Genomic DNA, 24,297 nt, shown 5'->3' with positions numbered 1-24,297 from the left:
GCCAATGTGAAGGAGAACTCAGAACTGAAAGAGTAGTAAATTATATTCCTAAGCATAATCAACAAACCACAGGTCGAAGGTACAGAGATATTTCAAAGAGTCGAAAATTGTAATAAGAGAAGTCCACAAGTCTAAGGAAATTGTACTAATAGTTCAAAGTTTAAGTCACATCTTGAAGAAGGTTTGTGGATCCTGTGATGGACTATTTGAAGGAATTGAAATACCTTTGAACTCATTCAGCTCAGGAGTTTTAAGCTAGCAAAGAAGTGTCCCTAAAGAAAGAGAAGGATCATAGTTAGAGGACTTGTTGAAGCATCTACAACATACACTAACAAGAATTCAAAAAGAGCAGTAGTCAACCATCTTGACAAAATTCTTATCTTGACACCTTTTGAAGATAGGTAACCATGAAAATAATAACTTATCCTTGGGAAGAAAATAAAGTCATCTAGAAAACAATTCTTTGCAAGGAAGGATAAGTACCTTTGAAGGTAGAAAAAGGAATGTCAAAAAATTGTCAATTCAAGAAAACAAACTGAAATCAAAATTGTAATAGTAATCATTCTTTTTCTAGAATTTAAATAAGCAGTTTAGAATAACAATCTACACAGCTTCGATTCTCCCTAATTTTCAAACATGTCTTGACTATGTTGAATTAATGACTAATTTTGCATAAATTGGCTGGACATTCATCTTTCTAAATGCATTTTGACTTCTGAGGAACTTTCGAAATGAATTTTTGAAGTCTAAGTTAAACTGCAACAAGGGCATCAAAGGGAAGAGTTTATACAAAACTACTTTCAAATGAAAATATGCTCAGGCTCAATAATAGATAATAGAAGTGCTGATTCTAAATAAGGTTCTCTACAACCAATCCTCAATTTGAATGAGAATCAACAACCATCACGAGGAGATTCAACTGTAAATGAATTGTCTATAAATGAAATTTTAACAACATCATTGGACATAGGCCAAGGGATGAGGTGCAACCAAATACACAAGGTAATGCAGCACGGGGAGGAAAGTAGAGATTCTATTGATAAAGAGAGAGAGGTCTTCTACAATATTCAGCCAACAAAATTCCTTCCTTTGGCAGGAGTCAAAGAGGGTCAATCACTTAGGTTCTCCTAGCAATTTTTTCACATAATCTTGTAGTTAAATTTTGTTTCTGCAACCAAGTAACAAAATGATGCTCTCTCCAAAATTTGTTTAATGGATTCCCTGAGTGTATATTTTATATATTTTGGAGCTTGGGAGGCCCCACCATCCTCCATGCAACCTTCTAAGTTGCCTCCTGCCAAAAATCTTGAAAGAAAGGTAGCCTTGTGTGTGATTTGCTACTTTGGTTGGACTCTACATGCTGCCATGTCGGTTTTGATGCTTGTCTAGCTTGGGTCACACTATTTTGGAAGAAAAACTAGTGACCTTGGTGGCAGTTGGTGGTAGGTGAAATTTTTTAGGCTTTTCGAGTGTGGGCCACAGTGCTTTAGTTGAAAAACCAGTGACCTTGTTGGAAGTTGGTGGTAAGTGAAACTTAGGATATTGACACTAAAGGGACTGAACTTACTGATTTTAGATATTTTTTTAAGTTCTAAGATGCTGCATAGGTTTTGCATCTTCACTAGAAGCAAAAACAGTGATTTTGGTGGCAACTAGTTGCAGGTGAAACTTAGGGCATTTACACTGAGGGGGATAAATTCACTAATTTTGGCCCTTTTTTCAACGTCTAAGCTGCTACATAGGTCCTGCATCTTCAATGTTTGAGTGATAAGGGACCCGATGGTGTCCTTAATGTCATGTAATGGTCTAAACATTAAAAAGATGGTATAGGCTAGCTAACTCGGTGTTAAGACTACACTATATTACTGAAGAGGGGATACGATATGTTTCCCACTCACCCACATTATTGGAGGGTATATGAGGAAAGGAAGATAATTATTAGTAAAAGGCTAAATTGTGGGAATGTGACCTTTTTCCTCCTGTTGTGGAAAAAATTCCCAAAAAACCCTGTTAAATTGCTTTATTTGGTTGGTTTTCTTCTCTATTTTGTAAGGGCACGAGTCTGCCCTCTCTTTTGTGATAGTTTTTTCACCATCAAGGCTTTTGTTTGATATGTTAGGGTTAGTGGGAAATTTTTGGGACATTTTTAAAATATTTTTAAAATATTTTTTTTGAATGTAAAAGATACACAACATCCTAGAAACGTTTCCAGGGAGGTTTCTGGTTTCCAGAAATGCACTCTAGACCCACCAGAAACCCATTTCATGGATGCATAGAATAAAAGACTACTAAATTGAAAAGTGTTTCGTTTTGCATCAAATATTTGGAATTAGAACTTTGATTGATACAATTTTTAGCTATATAGGTAGAGCTTTATAAGTGGCAAGGACACATAAGATGTTTCACTGCCTGATCAAGGTAATAACTCTACTGTAAATAAATGAAGAAACATACATATACACACATTTGTGTTGTTGACATGTGAACGCTTAAGAAAAATATGATTGTTGTTTATTGGTTATAAACTCTCGTAATTCTAATTAATCTTACTTAAAATGACAAACATTGATACTATTTTAGAGAAAGTTGTTGATTAACTATTTGGGAATAAATACCCTTGAGTGTTCTCTGTGCAAAGAATTTAGATTTGAGTGGGTGTATCCTATGCATTGTTTTAGTTATTCTGGGTCTAAATCTGGCTGCATTAGGTGATATGTGGAGGCACAAGGTGCCATAATGAGCATTCTTTATGTTCTTACTTTCATGGTAAACCTTTCTTTCCAGGTAATTGGGACTTAAAATCACAAAATGTAGGTTGAGGGATGAGGTACAGAAAAATACCCAAGGTAATGCACCACAGGTGTCAGAGATAGATATATTCCTTAGCACGTCAGGGAAGAGGCCTGCAGATGTTGCTTGTCACAGCCTAATGAAAGCTTGTAATAAGAGGTGCATTCACTTTAATGACTTAGCCAATACTAGCCAAGGCCCAATACTAGCCAATTACAGTGATGTTTTTGGTTTTAAATTTGAAATAAAATATGCAATAATATGACAAGTGGACTTTTAAAGCTTCCCTAGCTATTGGTTTTCTGGAACAGGTGCTACTCTAAAACATGTTCATTACATGAAAACCCTTGGAAGGCTCAAGGAAAGCCATGGCCATGACTAGAATTCCTCTTTGATTGTGGATGTTGGTGCGATTTCTTAGCATAAATCAAGTCCATGAAATCAACATTGAATTGCTTTGATGTTGAGATAAGAAAGCCCTAGCACTAAGGATAGCAGTCCCATATCTGTGCACCTTCTCTAAACTGAATGAAACAAAAGGCAAGATCTGAGGAGGCAAACACTTAAAGAACAATGTGTAGAACCAAAGATAGGCTAACATCCAATGAATAACACATCAGACCATGCAAAAGCGTTGACACGTATGCCAGAGCTGTTTACATTTTTAAAAAGGAGTATACTATATTATGAAAAGTTTTTCTTAACATAAAATGTTTCAAAATTAATGTTAAGTCGATGGTAGCATTAATTCAATTGAAGCTAAAATTATTTCAGTTATTTATATTTATCCTAATTTTTTCCTTGGTATGAGACCAAAAAAGAAGATTTCACTTGTTGGTCAAAGAAAAAGGGTCGACGGTATATGAAGATTTCATTGGTTGGAAACCCTTCTCAGGTTAATTTGAGGTTAGTTACACATTGTTACAAGGTCTACTACATGAAAATTTTAGGATTTTTGACTAAGGATTCATTTGCACGTTATTTTGCACTATTCACTTGAGCATTCTGGCTATTTGAGCCTTGGCCCTAAGGGCTATTCTTTGGGTTATTTGAGACACAAGACCAGCCTTTGTCTGAGATTATTTTACCCCTAGAATAGGAGGGTATTCAAATCACCTGAGGCATGAACCATGATTTTTTTTGTGGCTGAACTCATCTACATTCTTCACTAGAGTATTTTCCTCTATCTGAATGGCTAATGATTGACCTCTATGGAATTTTTCTAAGGCTTCTCACACTTCTTCCTAAGGCCCATCTCAGTCCTTCTACGATAGATCACTGTGACATAAATGTGGGCTTTTGATCTCATAATACTCCTACATCCTTAAGATTGAGCATCACTTGAACCAAGACCAAAGTAAGACTCTCTCAAGTGTCATTTCAAGGCTTGATTGAGTATTATTTCATTGCAATGTTTTAGGACTGTTTTGAAGCATTTCTGAAAGATTATTCGCACAAGATTATTCTGAAATATTATTGGCGATACAAGACCTCTGATGGACTTAGACATGGAAGTCAATGAATTCTTTCAAATCTTGGCAAAGCCCCCCAGCTTCGCCTAGCCAAGGAAAAGGCTTCACAAGAAGATACTAAAAAGGAACAATAGCTAAACATTGACACACCTTCAATGAGTTCAGACTCATCCAACTTCCATATCAATTATGATCCCTATCTGCACAAAGAGCATTGTGTCGAAGGGACTGATCAGATTCTTCTATCTAAAATGCTAGATATCCTCCTATGAGAGAGCCTGAATCTAAATTCATGTGAGAGCTTACAATCAAAATAACTAAGAGGATCTACCCCAAGTTCATCATCAGATATTTTTCAGGAGTTGGAAATTGTGTCAAGCCTTGATGAGTTGGGAACTGTGTATCTTGTCGACTTTGAAAGGCCCCAATAGAGAGATAGCTCAGTTTTGGCATCAGACTGGATGCCCCCAAAAAACATGGGAAATAATGTTGTCACACATATTTCCACTGTGAATTCATTAGATGCCGAGAGGAATTATAAAAAATATGGTTTTTTTTATAATGATCTTCCTATGGTAAATACAAATTTAAGTGAAAACAATGTCAAGGAATCTATTTCAGGATGGTGTTTCCAGGTTTTAGCTGCAAGGGAGCTGGTAGACCTCACTAAAATAGACAACAATGATGAAGATGTTGAAATCACCTTTAACTAGTTTGGACACACTTCTAAACTAGATAGTGTGAATGCTAATGCTCATAGAAAACCTCTTGTCTGAGGTAAACCATCAAATAAAAACCATAAGGAAAGGTTCATGGAAGATACCATAGAAGAACTCTAACCTTTCATATTGGAATTCTCAAAAAATGTGCACCAATTTTGCTGAAAGATAACTAGTTCGGTTGTAATTACAAGGATCATACATAACTACGTTGGAAGGAAAATTTACAGAAAGGAAGCAAATTAGAGGGAATTCTTACCAATATTTAGAATTTACTGTTGAGCAGAAACCACAAGTTAGGGAGGAGTGGATGGGTCAAAGTCTTGAATAGAATCCTCAAGCCAAGGAGGATTTGATGTGTGGGAGTATTGAAAACAATCCACAAATCAAGGAGGAGTGGAACAATGGGAGTTTTGAACAAAAACCACAAATCAAGGAGTGGAGAGGTGGGAGTTTTCCTTTTACCTAGAAATCTGGTTCAGTAAATATTGATGAGGAAGTGATTGAGAAACCTAACCTGAATGATATTACATACTAGAATAATGATTTAGATACGAAAGACAACCCTGATTACTACAATACAGGAAGGCACTTGCCTTCTATTATAGGTTGTGCAAGATCCTTAAATGCAGTTGATCCACATGTGCCATCCTGGCCAAAGGATGATGAAGCAGTGACATTCAAAGCAGTATTGCAGTACCAAGATCTGGCATCAGTAGAAGCTACTCTTAATGATGGTCTTTTGTTTTGTTTTTCTTTTTATTTTTTTGTCTGTAGGAACTTAGTGGGTTTTGTAGGCCTCGCACTGTGTGAGAAAGAGTGAGCATATCTTAGAATATTTGGTTATTTCACTCCATGTTATAGACATTTTTGGGCCCTACAACCCCAAGCATGAAATGTCCATAAAGCAAGGGCTCCTAAGTCCCTAAAAGTGTTGTTCTAACCCCTAAAGGAACAAGGTCAACAGATTACAGCTTCTCCTAGAAGTTCTTGTCAAGCGGAAAGAGTCGATTGTGCGGACACAACCAACCTCCCTAGGAGCCTAAGACTCTCTAGTGACAAACAAGACAAACAAGAGCAATCCTTCTCTAAACATGCATTTACTATATAAGAAATCAAGTGTTTAGATCCTACCTGTAGTCCAACACTGTTGTAGCGGTCCAGCCTCGCTGATCCGGATGAGCTCCTCCTTCACTTTGAAATCTGCATCCACTAACAATCAAAAGATTAAATAGCACTTGATAATCTCATAAAATAAAACATATTTAACACATAGACCAAGGAGTACATGAAACAACTCATAAATAACAAGTTATTGAGAAGAATGGACTCATTTGCATTAATAGGTAACAAAAGGAACAAATACAACCTGAGCCTTGGTGTTGTGCAAGTCCCTCCCAGGGTCCATCAAGAGTTCTCCTTTACTTTGACAAAGCTCACCCACTTCCAAATAGAACAAGCAAAGATGGCAATCTCTCCTCACAAGCTTCTAAATGGGAGTCCTAATTCCAGCAGCATTTACCCTTAGAAATGTATAGCTTCCAACCTCTCCTCCTTCTGGCCCAATGCCTGTATTTATAGTGCTCAAGAGGAAGTTAATCAGGTCCACCATCAATGGGATAATCCCCTCTTTGGATGGGATAGCTCCCTCATTGATGGGATAAGTTCCTCTTTGGTAGGGGTACATGAACCATCTGGAGGCGCTCAATACACGTCGAACAACCTTCTAGAATGCTCTAGAAATGACCACAAGTAACTTTTTAAAGATGAAACTTGCACATTTTGACCTTTACAGGGGGACGCACCTGCCCCTTTACATACAGAGCATCCAAGGACGCAGCTTTTGTGAACATTGGGTGCGTACCCGCAGATAAGGTTGAGAGAACCTGCGTACCCAGAGATAAATACATTTATAAAGACTTTCTCTCTTTTTGGAGTTTGACATGGAGAGCAGAGGCATAAGACTTGCCCAGGAGGATAGCATGACTGTTGATAGAGCCATACTAACTGTAAATAGCCATGGTGACATTTTTTAGTGTAACAGATTGCCCCCTAAAGTGTGAAGCCTGTAATAGATTAGGGTTTTGTATTATCTAGGAAGGGTGAAGCGCTTTATCATTTCAAGGACTATCTCGTGGAGAGCCTGGTCAGAACCTGCAATTTTCAACACAAAATACATATATAAGATTATATCATCACTGAGGTAGGCATTCCCATACTCAGATCAAAACTTTAACTAACAGACTAACTACTCTGATACAGGAATGATCTTGCAGTACATCATAATCATAGACTTTTGTAGACACAGTATGGGCGCAGCCATCTGTTTATAATTAGTCTACTTAGATAATGAATACAAAACTCCTCGCAGCCTGGATGGTGGAAACTAGATCCAGGGTCTTCATTTCTACTTCCCGAATTGGTACGATTCTAGCCATGCGAATAAATGAGTTGACGTCGAACATGGTAGAAACCACTTGATTACCAGTCGATGATGTAAACTGTTAACAAGTGTGAGAGATACCACCAGTAATGTCAATGGTTCTCAAAGTACCCAGTACAATCCATGAGATGTGAATGAATGAGTTGATGTCGAACATTTCACGGAATCCTTTGATCGAAAGTCAATGATGTAAACTGACGTCAAAGGCGAGAAACCTGCCATTGATGCATGCAGACTTCAAGGTACTGACGATTTCTAAGTCATCTCTCTAGATAATGTGCTGATGTCGATAGAAAGCGACCCGTTGCAGGCAAGCCCACAACACGAAATCATTGTTCAAGTTGAAGAAATGTTGCTGTAAGGACTGACTCAGGGATGGTCGAATGGATGACAAGTATTTTGCAGATGAAAGTTTTGCTTGCAGACCTCTTGAACACATAACGACACAACAGATGGTTTGGTGATGAATGACTCAAAGTTAATCCCCGGAACCCGGCTGAAGACTTTCAAAGTGGTTTGATCAACTGTGAGGTAAAGGATTTCCCAACCCAGGTGAATGAAAAGTGTCGTGTCCAAGAGTGGTAATAAAGTTTCTTCTGAGACAAAAGATAACAAATAGGCTCATTCTTCTCTCTTTTCCCCCACCATTTCTGGCAAGTACCTCTTTATTTTTAACAAGCTTGAGGAGGATAACATATGCTTGATTATAAGCTCATCCTTCGGATGAGTCCAACCTAGTTTTGATTCGAACCCTAGGAAGGAGTGGTTCGTTCCTGTTTGTAATTGAACAGGTCCTTTACTGTGAAATTTTAACGAGTCCAGTATAGGAGAAACTCGGCGTTTTTCAATTTTAGAGAGTCTGAAAAACTTAAGAAGACTCCAAGTTGAACTTTTTCGTAGATTTGTGTCCCTCAAGCCCGAAAAAGTATAAAATAATACCTGGGGGAACCGCTTGATCTTGCGACCAAGGAGTACTTTCATAATTAGTGCCACTGACCTGAAAAGTAAAAAGCGATCAAGGACACGTCGTTTTATTTCCGTATCGAGTTTGAAACGACAAAAACCCGGCAATCTTTTCCTGATTTTACGGTCAGAAAAGGGCTATAAGGGGACCGTCTTTTAATTCCATTTTAACGAGTGTAAAAGAAACGCTCGGCAATCTTTTCATATTTTAGGAGTCAGAAAAGGGCTTAAAAGATGACTCTGATATTTTGGTTCGTGAAAAATGACAATTTTCCCTCTAAATCCCTTTGTCCTGCACAAAAACGACACATTACTCATACCTGTTTAAGATAGGCAAAAATGCATTGAAAAATATCCTTCCATGGTGAAAAATGAACAAACCTAGCATTCATTCATCCAAAAAACCTATAAAAAGACTTTTTACCATGTCATTTTTACCATTTTACTGTTGAGGTTGAAAAAAGGGCTTTTGGCAAGAAACTTCTCGTGGTCGCTGCGGAGAATCCGACCGTCAGAATCGAACGCCGTCTCTTCCAGGTATTTCACAACATCCTCCTCTTCAATTTCATCCGATTAAAATTTTGTTTTAGGTTTTAGTTTTGGTTTTTGGGGGGTTTTAGGTTTCAAAAATCGCTCTGCGGGGTACGCAGGTGCCCTAAGGGTGACCTGCGTCCCCCGACTTTTTCCCACACAGGAAAAAGGTCGGGGGACGCAACCCACCTTCAGGCCAGCTGCGTCCCGACGCTCTGTGTCCTAAACGCGGGGTGCGTCCCCCGCGAAAGGCGGAATTTGAAACCCCAAACTCCACAAACAACCATTTGAATTTTCCCAAATCAATTCTAATCTTCATTTCTTGGTGTGTAGGGCACTCACCATGTTGGATTGGAGAGAAAGAGAGCACGAGGACGTTGATTTAGCCGCAATTAATCATCAACCTTCCATTGATGCCCTAAAAGCATGCGGACTATATAAATACTGGGCCATACCTGGCATGAGGGCTCAGGTGAGATTCTTGGAGTGGCTGGTTGAGAGATGGAACATTCATGAGCAATGCTTTTACATCGGAGGACACCAGCTCGAGATAGAGCCCTCTGACATATACTTTCTCACTGGCTTGCCAAATAGGGGCGAGCAACTCAATCTAGCCGGGACTAGGCCGGGTGGCCAATCCCTTGCTAGTCTCCGGGCAGATTGGTGCATACCCAATGCACACCATGCGAAAGGCGTAGAAATCAAACACATCTCTCTGCGTGAACTCAAGGTTATAGCTTTCACGGTTACCAGAATTTGCGGTGCAGCCGCTTTACATATTGCCACCGGGTCCCAAATGCGGATGGCGACTGACTGTTTCCAAGGCACCATTTTCAACTGGTGTGATGCTGTGTCGGCCAATATGAAGGGCCAACTGACTAGGGCAAAGAACGGACAACTGAAGACCTTTGGATATGGGCCTCTAGTTGTGAGCTTTGCCTTAGAGAGAGTTCCGATGCTGATCCCTCAGCAACTCACTGTTGAAATCTTGGGTCCTCGGGAGCCAAAGCTGATACGATGGGTTACAGTGATGGCCCGGCATCCTGACGAGGGCGCGGCGGTTGTTCGATTCCTTGATAGTTATTTTCACTGGTTAGAGGACCAGGTTTTTTCGATCCAGGACTTTCCGTATGCCGGAGTAGATTTTCGAGGTGATCCGGACATGGTTCTTCCACAGGGAGAACAATGGGACGACAGAGGTACTTTATTTTTCACAAGTTTTCAAATTATATATTTTTTTGTTTTTTATATATATCGTCTCAAAACTGACAGTAAAAATTTTCAAAATGCAGATGTTGGTCCACAGCGCCCAGCCAACCTCCGGCCTTTTGAGAGGAGACATCCAGTTGCACCGGTACCGGCTCCACAGGACGCGGCTGCAGAGTCACTAGCTGAGTTGGAGCAGGATCTAGAGCGTCTGACGGTGGATATACCTGAGACTACCATAGATGATATTCCTATCAGACTTCAGCGCTATGTAGTCGCAGTCCCTGGACCGTTTAGGAGATTTTTGTGTAAGGTAGCCCGTGCAGTGGTGTCGTATAGGGAGCACCACCAGTGATTGGCTAGTCACTTTTGTAGACACATATGACATTTTGGCTTTTTGTACTTATCATTTTTGCCGATCATAAGGTGTTTTTCAACCTATGATCGAAGACGATGTATATTTTTTGACACACTCCTATCTATATATATATCACTATTACCGGCTTATCTTGTTTAACATATGCGATGAAATGTTTTTAAATTTACTTGCATGATTATTGTAAATGTCTGTCCAACATTCGAGAAGCAATTGCATCTGCTAATGTATTTAAAGACCTTGGAATATGCTGATATTCAATGTAATCAAATTCACGTTCCAAGAGACGCACTCTCAAAAACAACCTTAATAACACAGGATTTCTAATGGCATATACTCTATTAAGCTGTAATACAACAAGTTCAGAATCTAACCTCACTATCAAACGTCGAATTCCAAATGAAATGGATTCAGATAATAATTCAACCACTGCACTGTATTCTGCAATGTTGTTCGTCGTTTGACCGAGGCTTACCCCATGCATAGAAACTAACTCGTCAGAGGGCGAATAGATAACCCAAGCTGCGGAAGAGATATTCCGTGTACTACGACAAGCACCATCAGCAAATCCAATGTATGTTTGGAGAGGCGTCGACATCTGCAATATCAAGAGTAAAACCAAGATAAGCCAGAATAACGACGAAAAACACACCTTCTAAGCTAAGCACACTGACTAAACTAACAAACATACTAGCTAGAAAGAAAACCTAACCTAACTAAAATTCTCCATACCCACCATTTAAGCATAATACCTCTTTAGGTAAAGTCCATTTCTGGGTTTACCCAAAGAGTCCCCATCAAAATCTACCAGCTCATAGGCCCCTTTTGCTAGCTTTCGCTTTACAACGTAGGGTCCATGCCACATAGGAACGAATTTTCCAGCACCTAGCTTATCGTTAGCTTGATCATATAATAGCACTAGGTCTCCCTCCGAAAAACTTCGAGGGGTCACATTTCTATCATACTGAGCTTTCATTCGCTTCGCGTGAGTCTCGATTGCCAATGCAGCGTCACGTCGAGTCTCATCTAATTTAGCTAAGTATAATAAATGTTTCTCCTCTTCGGAAGTAGTTGGAAGTAATTCGACAGCCATTTGAAGTGATGGGATTTCGCATTCAATGGGTAACACAGCTTCCAAGCCATAAACTAGCTGGAAAGGAGTGAACCCTGTTGAAGTTTTCACTGAGGTTCGGTATGCCCATAGCGCTGAAAATAACATGTTGTGCCAATTCGACCGATGAATACCAATGGTTCGTCGGATCATGATAACCAGAACTTTGTTGATAGACTCAACCAAACCGTTGGCTTGCGGATAATAAGGAGTAGAGCTATCGTGGCGCAAACCAAGCTGGCTTGTAAGCTCAGTCATCATGATGTTTCGAAAATGGCATGGTCAGTAATGATTGCTTGTGGGACACGTTATAATATGATTGAATACGAAAACTGCAGCTGTTTTGCCCTTGCGTCGAATGTAGGCATCGCCTCGGCCCATTTAGGCGAGGATGGCATGCCAAGGGTTACAAGTAATAAAATCGATAGGCGAATGGACCAACGAGGAGAGGAGCAGGTGGTGCGCGCATCTTGCGATCAAACACTTGACAGTTGTGGCACTTCCGGACTGCAATGATACAATCTTTAAACATGGATGGCCAGAAGTAGCCAGCGCGCAACACCTTCTGAGCTGTGGCATACCCAGACATATGACCGCCACATGCTCCAGAGTGACAATCATTCAAAACCCTCTCAGCCTCTTCGTGAGTTAAACAACGTCGAAAAACTAAGTCTGCCCCCCGGCGATAAAGTGTATCTCCAATAATCTTGTATTGCTGGGATTGAAACCGAATTTTTCGACGTTCCGACTTTGAAGCTTCCGGCCGAAAGTTTGGGTTTGGAGATAGATGATTATATCCCCGTACCACGGATCTAAAGTACTAATAAGAAACAAAGATTCGTCCGCAATGGACTCCTCTGCCACAGTTTCTGTGTCAGCACGCGGGAAATCACACATCAATTCCGCAAAAACTAAGGATTTCTTAGACTTGGACTTCTCGAACTCCAAGTCGAACTCTTGCAGGATAACGATCCATTTAGAGTACTTGCCCCCTAGCAGTTGTTTTGTCAAGATATAAATCATAGGGTTGCAATCCGAAATAACTGTAGTTTTACGGAGAAGAATGTAGTGACGAAAACGCTGGACAGCTTGAACGGCTGCCAGGGCCAATTTCTCCACATGCGAATATTTTAGCTCAGTGGGATTTAATGTCCTACTAAGATAATATATCACATGTTCCGCTCCGTATTCATCTTCTTGAACTAACACCATTCCAATAGTGGAATGCGAAGCTGCGAGGTATAAGAAGTAGTCCTAGTTGTAGTTGGGAGGATGCAACAACGGTGCATGGGTCAACGCGTGTTTAAGTGCATCAAAAGATTGTTGAGCAATCTCATCCCAAAAGAATTGAGCGTTCTGTTTCAACAACCGTGTAAAACCTTTAGTGACCTCGGCGTAGTTTGGAATGAATCGGCGTAAAAAGTTTGCTTTCCCTTGCAAACTTTGGAGTTGGCGCAAACTCGAAGGAGGAGGCAATTTGATGATAGCTTCGACCTTCGAGGGATCGACGCGAATGCCGGCTTTTGAAACAACAAATCCCAGCAATCGACCCGTCTCTATACAGAAAACACACTTGTGGGGATTCAACCGAATTCGATAATGCCTACACCTCATAAAGATTGCTCGTAAGTGGACAAGGTGATCAGCTCGATGTAAAGAATGAGCAGGCAAATCATCGAGGTACGGCTGCACAATGTGCTTGATGTCATGAAATGCATAAGACATCGCCCGTTGAAAAGTGGCCCCGACATTCTTAAGCCCAAAAGGTAATTTGCAATAAGCAAATGTCCCCCATGGACAAATGAATGCCGTTTTTGGTTGGTCGGTAGGTAGAATATTGATTTGATTATAGCCCGAAAAACTATCCATAAAGGAAAACATTTCACTTCCGGCACAATCATCAATAATTTGATCGATATAAGGCGTAGGATAGTTGTCTTTTGGACAAGCTCGATTTATATCCCTATAGTCGATACAGATTCTTATTGTTCCTTGTTTCTTGTTGACCGGAACAATATTCGATACCCAATCCGTTAACGGGATTGGATAAATGAAACCTGCTTTCAACAGCTTTTCGACTTCTGCTTTAATCGCAGCCACTTTCCGAGGGTGAATCTGACGCAACCGTTGCCGGACAGGTTTAGCATCTGGGTAGGTCTTTATTTCATGAACAACAATGGCAGGATCGATTCCCGGCATTTCCTCGTAAGACCAGGCAAACACATCGCGGAATTCTTGGAATAGGGCCTTGTAAGTTCGAATTTCATCTTCTGTACATGAGGCACCTATATGAATGTTTTCCTCAATTCCGAGCTTCACTGAAATATCAATGGGAATAGTGCGAGAAATATTCCCTAAATTCAACTCTGAATCAGAATGTTTCGTTGGATTCTGAGCGTCTTTGACATATTCAGCGGTAAAGATAGATGAAAAATCATTTTCAAAGGCATCATCCTTAGGTAAAAACGAAGATCTGTGATGAAGATCTTCCCATGGTAGATCGTCTACACTTAGGATTTCGCGAAGTTGTTCGTCAGATGACACGTCTTCGGGAAACGCTATCCGTTCTAAGGTTGAGGTGAAAAATGATTCTTCACTGACCACATTCATTTGGTCGATTTGGGTTGAACGCGAGTTGGTAAAAGACATGACGGCTTCATAAGCAATTTCATATGGACTCAAAGGCATAGCATCACCGAATGAGTCTATCTCAGATTCAGATGGGACAATCCAAGGATCATCGTAAATAATGTTGTCTGATGTAATCATATGAATTGATGCAAATGAAGGGTCTGCGTTGATTGGAGGGAAAGGAAAAGTTCCCAGTAAACCGGAATCTTTAACTAAACCTACGCCAACGTCCCTATAAGGGATGGTCGTCTTACCGACATGCTGGATACTCTCTGAAGAGGCTGGGTCGGATGAAAAGTATGACAGCTGATCAATGGTCACGATCTTACCGTTATATGGAAACTTTATGACTCTGAAGACCGATGAAACGACTGCTGTCATAGCATATGACCAACTTCGACCAAAAAGAAGGTTGTAGTCTAGAGGGGCATCAACCACCTCCACATCCAGACTAACGGTTTTACCTTCTACCCCTATAGGCAATTCCTGTAGAATACCAAACGGACGGAACCCACGGCCATCAAAGGCCTTAAGGATGGTCGGGGATTGGTTCAACGAAGGAGAACCAAGCGATCTCCAACATTGAATTGACATAATACACGTAGAAGCTCCCTCATCAATTACAGTCCGATGAATAGGCCTGTTTTTGACTATCACTGGAATTTGGAAAGCCATTTGATGGGGGAGACGCGGTGTACTACTTTCTAGATCGAAGATTATCAGGTTCGGGTCCTGAACATCAACAGCTCCGATAGCCGACAAAAGTAATTTTCGTTGTGCTGGGCATGATTGCAGCACTTCTAAAGCCGACATTGCTGAGGGTGAAACAGCTAAGTCCTCAACAATGTTGTAATTCTGGGCCGCTCTCGCATGTGGATTGAAAGCAGACCTTCGAAGTACACCCTTGGCGGGCGGTTTGATTACTAGGTCCGGGTTAGGTTTCTCGATCTGTAGTGGATCGGAACCGGGAGCTGAGGTTGATGGGTTAGAGTGAGAAGATTCTGCTTCTTTACCATCAACAGGATTCTTACTACCATAATCTTGCGATCGAGTCGCAATCCTCACATGAGACATCATCAAAATGGGTTCTTCACTGGCAGTCGAGGAAGAACCTATCATCTTACTTTCCTGCTTTGGAAATGGATCTTTTAACACAGCAGGAGTGGGAGAACCTTTGAATATTTTCACAACCTCGGCCCGATGAGGGCAATCTCTCGTAAAATGATCCTCTTCACAAATAAGACAAGGATATCGAGGTTTGCGCTTTTCGTCATTGGTTTCCGATTTTTCCGTTTTCTCCTTCGGAGCCTTGTCTGCTTTAGCCTTCTTCTTTCCTTTCTTCTTTCCACCGTTTTTTGATTTGGCCGTAGATGACTCTACAGCATGAATATCGGCGGAAAGTTCGGGAGAAGACTCTCCTGTCGGGGAATCAGGCAAAGTGATAATAGGAGTAGTTGAAGCCTTGGAAGACTTCTTCTTGCTCTTTGTATTCACGATACCAATCATACCATCAGCGGCATGAGATCCCGAAGGAGCAGCAGCGATTTGATTCGACTTTGGAAGATCTGGAATTTTCTCGTGTAACGTACCCGACTGAGTGTAAACTAAGTCAAGGTAATGCGCCTGAGCAATGACTTGCTCCTCAGTAACTACTCCGGCCTTAGCTACATCTTCAGTAATCTTCGGTAATAATGATTTAACAAACCATTCAGCTAAGATTTGGTCCGGGATAAAAACTTTCACTAGCCTTCTTCGACGTCTCCACTCATGAATGTGATCAGAAATATACGTGGACGTCGATTGTTTTAGTGAAGTTAATAACTCCGTGCCGTTATCATATCTGACCGGCAACTGAAAGTGAGTTAAGAACGAGGTAGCTAACTGGCTAAAATTGTAAAAAGAGGCCCGTGGTAACTCAATGTACCACTTGGCCGCGAGACCAATGAGTGTACGCTGGAAAAGACGTAAGCGGATCGAATCATCTGAGATAGAATTTGAAGCACACCAGAGGTGGTAAGTCATCACATGATTGGACGGATCCTCTCCAGACTTACCTTCGAACTTGGGTATATCACTGGGCAACTTATTTGGCATTGGCGGCCAGAACGGAAGATATTGAATTGGATCGTTCGTTAGGCGCGTCAAGTCTGGTAAATCCAAAGTTGCGATAAACGGTAACTGCCGGTTAGGATCTCTAAAACTCTGGGTCACAAGACCAGTCCCAGGAGGAGGATATCCAGGATAACTAGGAACAGGAGTCGCATTAGGGATATTATATCCTCCTGGAAAACCAGGATTAACCGGACCGTACTGGGGTTGTTGAGGTTGTTGATAAGTGTACCCAGGATACGGTTGATACTGGTAAACCGGCTGTTGGACAGCTTGCCCAGGTTGGTACTGTCCCTGGTACGGTTGTTGAACAAATTGAGGTTGAGTAGTGACAACCGTACTTATACCAGGCTGACCTGTAGGCATCTGGGCCGTGGTTTGAATCGTAGATCCAGACAACGGTAAAGATGTCTGAGGAGTGGTTACAGAGACAGTAGAAACCGGAGCTGTCGATACTCCAGAAGTAAGTGTGGCAGATGTAGCGGTAGTTGCAGCAGCCGTTTGAGATGGAGTACTAGGTGCAATTGGCGGCTGAGTAACTACCGAAGTTACAGAAGTTTGAACATTTGACTGGACAGGTTGCGGTTGCTGGGGTGGACCAGAAACTATGGGTTGTCCAGCTTGAGGTACCAACTGTAAACTTGGCTGCAACACCTGTTGACCCTGTGATGGATCCCACACTAACATTCCGGGGTATTGACCCATAACAGGTTGAGGATACTGAGATCCATAACCAGATTGAGGATAGGATTGATAATTGAAAGGTGCAGTTCCCATACCTGGAACATATGACTGACCTTGAGGTGGTTGATAACCTTGACTCGAGTATTGACCTTGAGGTTGATAACCTTGAGGTAAATACGGATACTGGGGTTGACCTTGACCTTGAGGTTGATACCCTTGGGGTTGATACCCTTGAGGTTGCCATCCTTGAGGTTGATATTGATACTGAGGTTGACCCTGGGGTACATATTGAGGCTGGGGTTGACCTTGAGGCATGTATTGCACCATAGGTACATACTGACCTTGAGGTTGCCCCCCAGACACAATTTGTGTACCTTGAGGTTGCCCCCCAGGCGTTAACTGAGGCTGCCCCCCAGGCGGTAATTGGCCACCTTGAGGTTGGGAAACGGGAACTGAACCTGACATCATGTAAATGTCTCCTACACGCAATGGTATATTACCATTGTTTCCAGCTAATAACCCATGATCAATGGGTTGAGGAGATGCCCCCGCAAAGGTACCAGAAAGTGATTGATACCCGGTGGGAACAGAAGGACCGCCGTGTAAGAAAGATTCAGGAGTTTGAGTAAACACGGACGACTGACCAGACATATTTACAGGAGTATAAATACCTCCAGGTGGAAAAGGAGTACGAGGTGTAGAAAAACCTACCCCTGAGTTGTCTAAATAATTGGTTAACGAAAGGTACCAAGTAGTACTTCTAGGAGGACTGTAAAAGATAGATTCACGCTCCCTGAGATCAATAGTAAGTTGATCTTCAAGGTTAGAGACGCCTATTTCTTCCTCTGGAGCAAGTTCTTCAATAGCAATCAGACCAGTAGGAAGATTTTCGGTGATAACTCGTTCTACTCTTGGTGAATCTGGAACACTAGAAGTCGGAGTAACAGGTTCAGATATTTCAGGTTCTTCGCCTGTATCACTAGCAGACGAAAAACTACCAACAAGCTCAGAAACTGTAACAGCTTCGGGATTATAACCTGTCTCTAGGCCTTGGTAATCTGAATGGACTACCAAGGAAGATTCTCCTTCTTCAGGTGAACCTACTCTACTGCCACTAGGAGGAGTTACAAGGACCTTTAAACCTTCTAAATTACTGGGGTCGTCTCGAGGAGGTTCACCCCGAAGTCTACGGGATCTTCTCAACAATTCGGCCACAGAAACAACTTCAGGAGACTGGCCCCGAAGTCTACGGGACTGTCTCGGTAATTCCGCCACAGCTAAAACTTTTAACTACTACACACGAAAACAAAATAAAATCTCAAATCAAACCACCTAAAGTCTCTAAAGAACCAAACAAATTTGAATCACACGCCTAAAGAATCTAGGGCGTCAAACCAAGCACAAACAGTAGCCTTCCAGACCAAAAACGTTAGTTGGTGATGAAACCCAACATCGCCGGATTCAGTACAGAAGTGGCGGGTGGAACAGTTACCCCGGCAACCTGCTTAATGAATAGACCGGCACAAGTTCCTCCACTTTAACCGTCTCGAGTGAAGTGAACCCCCCGGAAAATCCAAGTGAGTCTAGCCGACGTCTGCTCCAGGTACAGTGGGATCTTCCCTCCACCGTCACCTTGGTAGAATCCTAAAGATAATGGTCACTAAGGTTACCAACCGCAACAAATGCACCTGGGGGAACAGTCTACACTCCGACAGCACGCAAGGGCAGAGTATCAAGCTCAATCCCCTTGCCGGTTCCTTGACAATAATCCAAGGTTTACCGACAAGTGACCCCTGGCTCCTCGACAATGGTTAATCCGAGGTTTACCGTTTGTAATACGTGCGTGTCTGGCGTCGTTCCCAACGAGGGGGGATTGATCCCCTCACTGGTTCGGACACGAGCTCGTGCTTCTCCTTTAAGAGGAGCTTTCCCAGAGTACAAATGAGACAATTGGATTTATTCTATCACAAGATAAGCTACTTGTTTGGTTTTGTTGTCTTGGAGAGTTAATTACTCTCCTACTCCAAGACACTAGCCTGATCTAAATTGGTGTTTCAGAGCCCTAGTAAATAAAAGTTACTACGTTGATTTTACTTTAAGTGTTAATTTTATGGTTTTTCTTAAAGACAAAAGGTAGCGGAAGTGAAACCAATGGTGTGTAGACTCGACTCAAACCACTACAAAGATGCACCTAAGATGATTTACGCTACTTTCCTTTTTCAATGAAATTCCTAACTAAGAGAGTTGAGAAATGCAAATTTTATAGAAAACAACTTTCTTAGTAAAGACAATCAAAGAAACAATTCTCTTTATCTTTCCGAGCATACAAACATGACCACTCCTTACGTGCACGAAAAACTCTTTTTCTTTCAAAACTCTTCAAAGCTACTTGAAACAAAACTTTTCAAAGGAGATGTTTTTGTATTTTCTCTTATTTAATAAAGCATATAAATCTATTTTAACGAAAATCAATCTCAAAAGCTATAAAATCTATGAAAACTTGACTTACAAGCAAATCAAAAAGAAATTTACTCTAAGCAAACCTAACGAGGCAAAAGCCTACAAAGATGATTCTAGGTTGTTTTACTTGACCAAAATTAAGTCAAGGACCAGCTAATGCAGAATCAAAAGACTAGTCAAAACAAAACTCAAATCTTTTTGTTCTTTTTGTAAAATGGAATTCAATACTTAATCAACAAGCACTTCGAAATTTGCCAAAGAGACAACTCAAAGGTAAGTTGCTCTCATAGGTAGACTTTATGACAGGTCTGACTTCTAAGAATGCTGACAAACCAGAGAGATCTAAGGCTTGACAACTTCTACCGTCAAAGTCACTACAAGACCTACTCAAAAATCAAACCCTAGGGCTTAAACTTCTATGAAATCCACTAAAACACTCAATGCTATCGAAACAAGTTCAGGTGAAGATCTTTGACAAGAGACTAATGGATCTGGGCAGTAAAAACTAAGAAAAAGCAAAATCTAAGAGCAGAAATGCAAAAAATGGAATTTTCTTAAATTTTAGCAGGGGACGCAGGCAACCCGTTAAGACAGGTGCGGGCCCGCTCTGTGCACACAGCGACAGTGCGTCCAGGGACGCACTGTGCAATACGCAGAGGGTGCGTCCTACTGGAAAATTCAAGAAAAACTAAATTGAATCTAACCCTAAGCTAACCCACCCAAAAACAAAGTCACAGAGCCAAAAACCAGAAAATAAATGACTTTTCTCAGAGCAAAGTTGCATACAAAGGAAAAGACTTTCACATCAATGGAGTTCCCCAGTGGAGTCGCCAATTTGTCAAGCGGAAAGAGTCGATTGTGCGGACACAACCAACCTCCCTAGGAGCCTAAGACTCTCTAGTGACAAACAAGACAAACAAGAGCAATCCTTCTCTAAACATGCATTTACTATATAAGAAATCAAGTGTTTAGATCCTACCTGTAGTCCAACGCTGTTGTAGCGGTCCAGCCTCGCTGATCCGGATGAGCTCCTCCTTCACTTTGAAATCTGCATCCACTAACAATCAAACGATTAAATAGCACTTGATAATCTCATAAAATAAAACATATTTAACACATAGACCAAGGAGTACATGAAACAACTCATAAATAACAAGTTATTGAGAAGAATGGACTCATTTGCATTAATAGGTAACAAAAGGAACAAATACAACCTGAGCCTTGGTGTTGTGCAAGTCCCTCCCAGGGTCCATCAAGAGTTCTCCTTTACTTTGACAAAGCTCACCCACTTCCAAATAGAACAAGCAAAGATGGCAATCTCTCCTCACAAGCTTCTAAATGGGAGTCCTAATTCCAGCAGCATTTACCCTTAGAAATGTATAGCTTCCAACCTCTCCTCCTTCTGGCCCAATGCCTGTATTTATAGTGCTCAAGAGGAAGTTAATCAGGTCCACCATCAATGGGATAATCCCCTCTTTGGATGGGATAGCTCCCTCATTGATGGGATAAGTTCCTCTTTGGTAGGGGTACATGAACCATCTGGAGGCGCTCAATACACGTCGAACAACCTTCTAGAATGCTCTAGAAATGACCACAAGTAACTTTTTAAAGATGAAACTTGTGCATTTTGACCTTTACAGGGGGACGCACCTGCCCCTTTACATACAGAGCGTCCAAGGATGCAGCTTTTGTGAACATTGGGTGCGTACCCGCAGATAAGGTTGAGAGAACCTGCGTACCCAGAGATAAATACATTTATAAAGACTTTCTCTCTTTTTGGAGTTTGACATGGAGAGCAGAGGCATAAGACTTGCCCATGAGGATAGCATGACTGTTGATAGAGCCATACTAACTGTAAATAGCCATGGTGACATTTTTTAGTGTAACAGTTCTCCATGAGAAACTGCTCAGAATTGGTCAAAACAGGATCATTGCAGCTGCTCCACTGGCTAAGTGCGTTGCATCTCACCCAAATACACTGTGAGGGTGCGTTGCATTTCAAAATTCCCTTCTATGGGGTGTGATGGGCGAGAAATGACAAATGGCAGTGTCATTCCGCGAGGTGGAGAGGCAATGGAAGCTTCCAAAATCTTCTCCTGTGACACTTGCCTCACTGAATTCGACCAAGGATGAGTAAGAGGCCTTCAGTCTCCAAGTGGAAGCAACAACTATCAGAGAGAAGACACTAATCAAATCACAAGCTCACTCATCCCCCTTACAGATATCTATATATGGATCCCTCATCCCAGAGATCCAGAGGCTGGAATTTTTCATATTGTAAGGAATCGTTGTTAGTTTCTTGAGACAAACATCAGATTGTTGGGTGATCTAAGCTTTGTTTGAGGTGAAGAGGGGCTTCTTTGCTGGGAGGTTGATGCTGGGTCAGAACAACTAGTTGTAACTCCTCTTGGCTCTTTTCTTGTTTATCAATAAAAGCTATTTGAGTTTTCCTCCATGCTTTTGTGTCATTGATGCTTGTTACATTTGTATGGTCAATTTACATATGATCCTAGATTGTTTATGATTATAGATCCATGTCTTTGTATAGTGATATGCTTCTGTGATCTTACAGGCACTTTGTGAAGCTAGGCGTGCAAGGGAGCAGGTAGCTGAGGACTATCAAAGAAGAGAGGGATCAAATCAGGAGATTAGCGCAAGACAGAGGTTGGTCTTTCTGTTCCTCTCTATCTATAATTCATAAAGGAAAAACAAAAGTAGCTTTTCTCTGTTTGTTTCTAAGGCAGCTGTCACACCTTAGTGGGATAAAGAAGTTCTATATAAACACTTTTCCCTATAACAAAATGGCGACTCCACTGGGGAGCTAATTAGTTTGTTTGTTTATCATTCTTTGTTGTTTGTTTCATAAACTTACAAGTAGCATTCGAACTGCATTTTCCGTAAAAAATGCAAAGTAGATAACTACTACTTCAATCCATCTACTAGATCTGTTTATGATTTAAACAACTGATTCACGAACTATCTGATTGCCCTTGTGATAGCTCTTAGATCCTCCTTAGATCTACCCCTGATTATTGCATTACTGATTGCTTTTTTCTCGGCCAAAACCCAAGAACTGAACTGCAAACTGTGACCCGAAACCCGAACAGAGTCTCGTTTCTGGCCCAGCGCAGGTACTGTTCAGAGATTCTGAATTTCAGCGCACTTCCCGAGTGGACAACCTGCGCTGTATTTCAGATTCTCTGTGTTATAGGTGCACTGATCAGACTAGCTCTGTGCAGTTGTGGCTTCTGTGATTCATTCTTTCCAGTTCTATTTTTGAATTTTGCTGCCTGTGATCAGTATATGTCTGTTTGAAACCCCTTTTCCTTATTGTTATTCTGCCTCCTTTGTACAAAAGAACTGTAGATTTTTTTGTGTGTTTGTTGAGTCATTTACAGTTCTCCTTTGCAAAAGTAGCATAATCGTACTATCGCCCTTTGATTTGAAACTGTCGCAAGTGTCGATTTCAATCGTAGGAAAGAGTTTGATTGTTGTTGATGGTCGATTATCCTATTACTATTTCTTTTGGTCTGAATTTGTAATTTTCTAGTGTCGAAAACAAGTATTCATTTCAAAATCGTAAGGTGTTATAATCGTCTCCATTTTTTGATTTCGAAAAGAAACTTGTTGATATTTGTCGCTTGAAAAGAAATTCAGATTTGTGCATCAACTTTCTTTTAGCATCCATATACTAAGAAAGTCGAAAACAAATACATGCATGTGCATTTGCATTTAGACAGTCTGATTGGCTTGATTTAGGAAAGTGCATTTAGAGTGTGCTTTTTGCTCTTTGTGAAAAGATTCTGTCTTTCTTTTCCCTAGTAGCTAGGATTTTCATTGCATAAAGGAGATAAAAAGTTTGTTTATCATCTTAGATTGCATTTTAGGAATTACATCTACATCTCGTGGTGAACCCGAAAGGAAAACTTCATAAACAAGATCAACTTAAAATAAATTCAATGAATATAACAACGCTTTGGAACTTAACGCACAACATTTAGAAGTCTAGGCTAGAGACGTATTCCGGCGTCGTAAAGCCTGGTAACTGTTGGTCTCACTGATGGTTGGGTGATTCCTCCACTTTGAGACGATAAGTGCCACTAGGACTTGTGCTCCCACGTACCATCGAGTATATTTTGGGAGACCCCAATAGGTTTAATCCTTTATCAATAGGAAGCCGTGTCTGTCGCCCTATCGATCGCAATGCACTGAACACAGCATTCGGGAAGATTGACTGTCGTACCGTAAAAAGTATTCTGCAGTTTTGCGATTGGTTTGGTCATCCCTCTACCTAGATTTCCATAGCAGTCCCTTTCGTTCCTTTTCAGACTCCTTAACGGAAAAGGTCCATCTGAGCACTTGTCACTTCAGGCTCATTAAAAATCGAAGGAGACTAGAGTCATCTTTTGTTTTTTCTCGACCCTTAAAAACTGAAAAAACAAGTTGTGTCAAAGCGTCTAAAATTTATTTTAAACGAAATATTCATTACCCTTTCCTACGTTGATCTTGGGCTGAGAAAATGGAATCCACCAACCAAGGGATTCCCCTTGGAGGAAATGCTAGTCCCTTCTCCTCTTGGGGAGATGTTGGTGCACCCCATATGGCCACATTGTCACTTCCAGGACTGACAATTGGTTTGCCTGTATGGCTCTTCTCAACCTCTGTCGTTCAGAACATCACAATTCCTGAACAATCGAATCAACAACTAGATGAGTCCAGAGTTACCCACCAACCTTCTACTTCCTCTAATTCTTCCTCTCCTCCTTCCTCTTTGCTTGATGGGGCTGGTAAAGCCAAAAGTC

Source organism: Pinus tabuliformis, chromosome Q, assembly GCF_031772625.1.
Source record: "Pinus tabuliformis cultivar Carrire ecotype Pingquan chromosome Q, CPIR1, whole genome shotgun sequence".
Lineage (NCBI taxonomy): Eukaryota > Viridiplantae > Streptophyta > Pinopsida > Pinales > Pinaceae > Pinus > Pinus tabuliformis.
The sequence above is the reverse complement of the archived record's forward strand: the minus strand, read 5'-3'. Positions refer to the sequence as shown.